Below are 6,315 nucleotides of genomic sequence, written 5' to 3'. Positions count from 1 at the left end.
ATTTACCGGCCGGCCGGAGTGGCCGAGCGGCTCTAGGCGCTACAGTCTGGAACTGCACGACCGCTACGGTCGCAGGTTTGAATCCTGCCTTGGGCATGGATGTGTGTGGTGTCCTTAGGTTAGTTAGGTTTAAGTAGTTCTAAGTTCTAGGGGACTGATGACCACAGCAGTTAAGTCCCATAGTGCTCAGAGCCATTTGAACCTTTTGAAGAATTTACGGAATAATCATAACGCAAAATATTGTATAATATATACACTATATTTTAGTACGACATAAAAACTTTAATATTAAAACCTCAATTTCTAACTTAACTTATTTTTAATATATCTTATTTTATATAATATTTTTGTACTTATTTTATATTTTGTATTATTGCATTATTTTATATTTTTGCATCTTGGTATAAAAAACGGTTCAAATGGCTCTGAGCACTATGGGACTTAACTGCTGTGGTCATCAGTCCACTAGAACTTAGAGCTACTTAAACCTAACTAACCTAAGGACATCACACACATCCATGCCCGAGGCAGGATTCGAACCTGCGACGGTAGGGGTCGCGCGGTTCCAGACTGAAGCACCTAGAACCGCTCGGCCAAGCCGGCCGGCCGTATCTTGGTATATTTTATATTTTTGTATACTCAATGCTGTAAATATGACCAAATGCACTTTTGCAAGAAATATTGAATTAATAAATAAACGAATGTACTTGTGCAGCAAAAGGCTGAAAAGGGCAATGCAAGCCCTCAAGCAGCCCGCCTACCCTCCTCAGGGATGGGAATGAAAAGTGAAAAAAAAAAAAATTGTCGTCAGTCTTGTGACTCACTCTGAGGATGGCCGGACGATACGCGGCCGAAATATTAGTGGAGGAAATTTTATTTGCGCGGCTGCATGCCCGAAATTTAATGATTTATTCATTACGCCGCGATAAGTTAAAAATGCACATTATTGAGCATATATGTGATGCCTTGCAACGTGCTGTTCAGAAGAGTTCTCCACCCCCTCGTACTCTTACGAATTTATGGACCGCCCTACAGGATTCATGGTTTCAGTTCCCCCTCCAGCACTACTTCAGACATTAGTCGAGTCCATGCCATGTCGTATTATGGCACTTCTGCGTGTTCGCGGGGGGCCCTACACGTCACTAGGCAGGTGTACCAGTTTCTTTGGCATAACTAACAAGGAGATGGCACGACCGTGGGGTCGGTGATTTGTCCGAAATTTTGTGTGGTGAAAGAGGACCCGTAACACCTCACGTGGTTAAAATATTAGGACGCACTACCTGGAAAATCCCGGGAAAAATCGATCCAAAGTTTCTTAGGTGCGTTATGAGTATGAAATGTTAGCCCACTGCTGAGCCGCCGTCTGTCCTAGATGGTCCGCCGGCACGGTAGCTCAGCGTGTTCGGTGAGAGGGTTAGTTGCCATCTGTAATAAAAAACTGAGTTAATCGGTCAACAACGAACTTAAACGGTTGTCTTACGACGTCCGCCCCGAGCAGATGTGACGAACGAAAGCGAACAAAATGAGATTAAAAAAAAAAAAGATAAAAAAGATGTGGTTAGTCCTCGGACTCTTCTGCTAGACGTCTTGGGTTCGATTCCTCCTCCAGCAAATTTTTTTTTTTTCTTCGGCCAATAACATAGCATCGCGAGAGATTTCTTCCGAAGATGTCGATGATATGAAATTATTTTCCGTCAACAGCTTTTCATACTACACCAGTGCGTCCTTCAATCGTAATTTTGATAGATCACTATGAATGGATTCTTTAGGAATTTCTTCTCCTATTCCAGATGAGCCAGCAACTTCTTCAGTCGACATGTTTAACCTCGGATCGGAATAACACGTTGAAATTTGAAACAGGCACGTCTGTTCACGACGAAATCGAAAAACAAACTGCCGTTTGCTTCTCACGGCTCGCGCACAGTCCTATGCGCAGATGACCGTTATAATCCCAAGGGGACCCTTACAAAGCCCCTTTAAACCTTGAAAACCCCATAAAACGATACAGAACAACGAGCACGAATATTTTTCAGTGAATGAAAAACTTTACGTTCTTGAGCTAAAATAATGTTTTAAAAATAATGTAGGTTCGAGAAACTTTTCGAATAATGATGGATTAACAAAAGAAGAACAGAAGGAAAAAAAGTGCCTGGCGTAAGGGTCCGAGCCCTGTCCATCTTTTTTTTGTTTTTTGTATTGTTCGTTGCGTTTGTTCTGGGCGGACGTCACAAGCCATCCGTTCAAGTTGATCGTTCATTCCTTGACTCAGTTTTTTTTATTACAGAAAGCACACAGCCCTCTGGCCGAACACGCTGAGCTACCGTGCCGGCATTATTTTTTTTTTTCAAACATTCGTTCATGTTCGTTGCTGATCCTTTCACTCAGTTTTATATTACACAGGCCAACCAGCTCTCTGACCGAACACGCTGAGCTACCGTGCCGGCGCGGAGGAATCGAACCCAAGACCTCTGGCGTAAGAGTCCGAGCCCTGGCCATCTAGGCCAAACGGTGGCTTAGCAGCGGACTAACATTTTATACTCATAACGCACCTAAGAAACTTTGGATCGACTTTTCCTCGGGATTTTCCGGGTAGTGCGTCCTAATATTTTAACCACGTGAGGTATTAGGGGTCCTCTTTCACCACACAAAATATCGGACAAATCCCAGACCCCACGGTCGTGCCGTCTCTCTGTAAGTCAGGACAGAAACCTCGACTCGCGAGTGCTCCCCGCACTTGGCCATTTCTAGTTGCGGTCTCGGTTGACACGGCTAAGCTCAGGCCCTGCCGCGCGATAGTGGTGCAGTGGGGCGCCTGCTGTGTGTAGCGGCAGCGACTGCCGGCTGGGAGAGGCTGTCAGTAAGGAGCCGGCTGTGGCGGTCGGTCTCGCCAGCTACTGTACTGTGTGTGTGTATGGTGCTCCTTTTTGCGCCTGCTAATGAATGGCGCGGCCGGCCGCTTCCGGCGACGCGGTCTGCAGGCGACGCGGCGCGACACTTATTACACACACACACGGACACGGCAAGGAGAGGCAGCGGTAGGAGAGGCAGCCTAACTAAGCACACACGCGCTCTCCCAGCTGCCGGCCGCCAGCTGCCGCCGCCGCTGCGACAGCCGTAGCGGCACACAATTGCCTCCAATTGGCGCTCCGGGAGCGGCGCCCACGCCTAGCCACAGGCGCCCGGACCGGGCAGTGACTCCCTCTGCTCGCCGTGCCAGGAGCAATGATCGTCGTTCAGGCATGTGGCAGGAACGCTCATTCCAAGCTGAAATGTCTACTGAGCATTAACAGTTGGGCGACACGATTCTTTTTCCCGATTCGATTCCTACGATTCATCTCACATTGCGAATCGATTCCTACGATTCGTTCACGATTCTCTCACGATTCATTCTAGTCTGCGATGGCACGATTCTTACGGAAGGCAAAAAGTTCTACATCTTACTCACAGATGGCAGGACATGTCTGAAATAGTCAATGGGGTTAGAATCGAACTGTGTCATGATAATATATGCCAGAAATAGTTTATTTATGAGTAAACATGCATATGACGTTACAAGTGTGATTCTCGATTTATACGTGTAATGCCTTAATTGATGAAAGGTCACATTTGATTTGATTGCATCTATTGTTTTATTTCAGTATGCCAGGAAAGGGGAGTCGATTTGTGCGAAAGGTGGTGCAAAATTGCTTCCTTTGCTCACACGCACCCTCCACTTGACTGCCATCTGGCGGTCGTAATCATTCGGCACGACTCGGCATGATTCGGAAGTTGCCTTCGAAGCATAGCGTACTAAGAATCGATGAATCGTTGGAACTTGCAATCGTCACGACTCGGAAACACGCAATCGTTCCCACGATTCTTTTGAACGACGATTCGTCCGTATCACGATTCGATTCTTACGATTCTTTATTTAGAGTCGTTCAAATGAACGACTCATTCACGAATCGCCACAACTCTACTGAATATGGACTCTACCTATAACCATAAAAAAAACGCAATGTCTATCTATTTAAAAAAAAAAAAGCTGATAAAAATGCTCTTAACGCCTTTTAAGAGACAGTCTTCACTACTTCCGATCTGATCATGTAAGTGTATAAAATTTGTGGAATGTTTTCAAAGAGATAGTATCGACAGCATTTGAGAGATATATACCACATAAATTAATAAGTGATGGTACTGATGCCCCATGGTACACAAAACGGGTCAGATCGCTGTTGCAGAAGCAATGAGAAAAGCATGCTGAAAGGACTCTGTTGGACTCCTTTCATGTTAATTTCTTAAATCTGTTGTCATTTACGGCATAAATTCCTCTTCTAAATTTACTGTGGCGTTTCTGACTATCTGGGAGGAGAGTGAGTAGTGGAACGTGTTACTTTTACACATAAACAAGAACGATCTGTCACACTACTACACTTTAAAACACAGTTTATATGTAATTCATGTCACACAGTTTCATACGGAACCTACATCCGCTTTCTTTTATATACTGTATATGATAAGATACTGTCATTCCCCTTCCCTTCTGTGTGAGAGGATGAATGAGCAAATGTATTTCTAGTTGCATGCTTGAGGGTAGCAGACAAGCCTGTCTGCTAGAGAACAGTAGGACCAACGTCGGAACAGGTAGCTACGCTTTCTAAAAGCGAAGAGGTTTGTATCCTTAGTATGGTCCTGTCTGTCCGTCATTTGTCATGTTGGTATAGGAAGCTGCCCCTCTGGCCACTTCCGTTTGTATTTGTGAGCCTCCCTCAGAAAGGGACCAGGTCAGTCTGTCCGTGGCGAGCGTCTGAAGTGGTAAGATCACCGGCTAAGCGCGTGTCTGCTAAGTCCGTAGGACAATGGATTTCTTAAGTTCAGCCTAACTGAAAATTTAATCACCTTTATTTCAGGTTTAGCTCTAAAATATCTAATGTTATCTTAAATTGCAGCGCAGTATAATTCGAGTGTGAAGTTCAGAATATATTCCGGTAGTTGCCTTGTCACTACTTTGTGAGTAAAGTGGAACCACGTGCTGATCAGTAACTCTAACTAAGTTCATCAATCTTAAATGCGAATGTGCGTGAGATTATAACATCACGTCTTGACAATATTTTTCAATATAGCAACTTTCCTTTATGTTCAACCCACGTGGGGTGTACTTTGTGAGACCAGTACCACGTGCTTATACAATTGTTTGACCCATCACGTTAATAGTAAGAAGATAGTAACCAGTTCGAGGTTTTTCTTTTGTAAATTGCTTTTCGATCTAATTTATTTTAATTATCAAAATTATTGTGGAGTTACACTCTTTGTGTAAACCAAGTTGACCACGTGAAGCATGTGGAGTAATCATCAAAGTAGCCCTCAGCTATTCTTTTCGGGAAGATTTCACAGAAAGTTAGTATGAATTTAGTATACCAGTGTTTGGTAATTACATGACGGACAGGATTGTGCTACGAACGTAACTTCTTTGGGTGAAAGTTGAATCGGTTGGTTGTGGTTAATTTCCTCTTGCATATGTTTCATCGTTCTTCGTGTGTTATTTTATGAATGCAGTGTTGTATGCAGTCTCCCAATCTTGGCTCCATATTTGATATGTTCTGTAAGATTACAAACTCACATTTTCCACAATCCTAAATAAGGCACCAGCTTAGTTATGACTAAGGTTTAATATGCTGAAATTTCAATGATCAATGTTAAAATAAATTTCCAAATATAAACTGGTTTATTTCTTTGTATTTAAATTCTCTTTTTATATACACTCCTGGAAATTGAAATAAGAACACCGTGAATTCATTGTCCCAGGAAGGGGAAACTTTATTGACACATTCCTGGGGTCAGATACATCACATGATCACACTGACAGAACCACAGGCACATAGACACAGGCAACAGAGCATGCACAATGTCGGCACTAGTACAGTGTATATCCACCTTTCGCAGCAATGCAGGCTGCTATTCTCCCATGGAGACGATCGTAGAGATGCTGGATGTAGTCCTGTGGAACGGCTTGCCATGCCATTTCCACCTGGCGCCTCAGTTGGACCAGCGTTCGTGCTGGACGTGCAGACCGCGTGAGACGACGCTTCATCCAGTCCCAAACATGCTCAATGGGGGACAGATCCGGAGATCTTGCTGGCCAGGGTAGTTGACTTACACCTTCTAGAGCACGTTGGGTGGCACGGGATACATGCGGACGTGCATTGTCCTGTTGGAACAGCAAGTTCCCTTGCCGGTCTAGGAATGGTAGAACGATGGGTTCGATGACGGTTTGGATGTACCGTGCACTATTCAGTGTCCCCTCGACGATCACCAGTGGTGTACGGCCAGTGTAGG

Source organism: Schistocerca cancellata, chromosome 3 (genome assembly GCF_023864275.1).
Source record: "Schistocerca cancellata isolate TAMUIC-IGC-003103 chromosome 3, iqSchCanc2.1, whole genome shotgun sequence".
NCBI lineage: Eukaryota > Metazoa > Arthropoda > Insecta > Orthoptera > Acrididae > Schistocerca > Schistocerca cancellata.
Note: the sequence above shows the minus strand (reverse complement) of the source record.